The following is a 1641-nucleotide window of genomic DNA, read 5'->3' as shown; positions in this document are numbered from 1 at the left end:
TATTAAGAAAGTAAAACAGCAAGCCACAGAATGGCTGAGATTTGAATCACATATAACCAAGAAAGGACTTTCATCCAGAGTATATGAAAAACTCCAACAAGTCAGTAAGAAAATTACAGACAATCCACTAGAATAAGCAAGAGGCATGACCTGACATTTCATAAGAGGATATCCAGATAGCTGATACATGTATGAAAAGGCACTCCATCTCCCTAGTAATGCTAACCAAAACCATATGAGATACCTCAACACAAACCCCAGAATGACTAAAATTAAAGGGACTAACAATATCAAGTATTGGCAAAGATCTGCAATAAGAACTCTTACATACTTCTGGTGGAAGTGGAAGTGTAAAATGCTCTTTGGAAAACAATTTGGTATCTATTAACATTGAACAAATGTGCATTCCATGACTCAGAAATTCTAGCGTAGCCCGGGTGGCTCAGGGGTTTAGCACTGCCTTCAGCCCAGGGATCGAGTCCCATGTCAGGCTCCCTGCACGGAGCCTGCTTCTCCCTCTGCCTTGTCTCTGCCTCTCTCTCTCTCTCTCTCTCTCTCTCTCTCTCTCTCTCATAAATAAAAAAAATCTTAAAAAAAAAAAGAAATTCTACTCTTATATCTGTATACCCAACAGAAATATGTGTACAGTCACAAATCGGGTCTGAACCGATACCAAAAGATCGGGATAGTCCCCTGTATATTCTCCGACCATAATGCCTTGAAATTAGAACTTAATCACAACAAGAAGTTTGGAAGGACCACAAACACGTGGAGGTTAAGGACCATCCTGCTAAAAGATGAAAAGGTCAACCAGGAAATTAAGGAAGAATTAAAAAGATTCATGGAAACTAATGAGAATGAAGATACAACCGTTCAAAATCTTTGGGATGCAGCAAAAGCAGTCCTGAGGGGGAAATACATCGCAATACAAGCATCCATTCAAAAACTGGAAAGATCTCAAATTCAAAAGCTCACCTTACACATAAAGGAACTAGAGAAAAAGCAACAAATAGACCCCACCCCCAGCAGAAGAAGACAGTTAATTAAAATTCGAGCAGAACTCAATGATATCGAGACCAAAAGAACTGTGGAACAGATCAACAGAACCAGGAGTTGGTTCTTTGAAAGAATTAATAAGATAGATAAACCATTAGCCAACCTTATTAAAAAGAAGAGAGAGAAGACTCAAATTAATAAAATCATGAATGAGAAAGGAGAGATCACTACCAACACCAAGGAAATACAAACGATTTTAAAAACATATTATGAACAGCTGTACGCCAATAAATTAGGAAATCTAGAAGAAATGGACGCATTCCTGGAAAGCCACAAACTACCAAAACTGGAGCAGGAAGAAATAGAAAACCTGAACAGGTCAATAACCAGGGAGGAAATTGAAGCAGTCATCAAAAACCTCCCAAGACACAAGAGTCCAGGGCCAGATGGCTTCCCAGGGGAATTCTATCAAACGTTTAAAGAAGAAATCATACCTATTCTACTAAAGCTGTTTGGAAAGACAGAAAGAGATGGAGTACTTCCAAATTCGTTCTATGAGGCCAGCATCACCTTAATTCCGAAACCAGACAAAGACCCCACCAAAAAGGAGAATTACAGACCAATATCCCTGATGAACATGGATGC

Source organism: Vulpes lagopus, chromosome 1 (assembly GCF_018345385.1).
Source record: "Vulpes lagopus strain Blue_001 chromosome 1, ASM1834538v1, whole genome shotgun sequence".
Lineage (NCBI taxonomy): Eukaryota > Metazoa > Chordata > Mammalia > Carnivora > Canidae > Vulpes > Vulpes lagopus.
Note: the sequence above shows the minus strand (reverse complement) of the source record.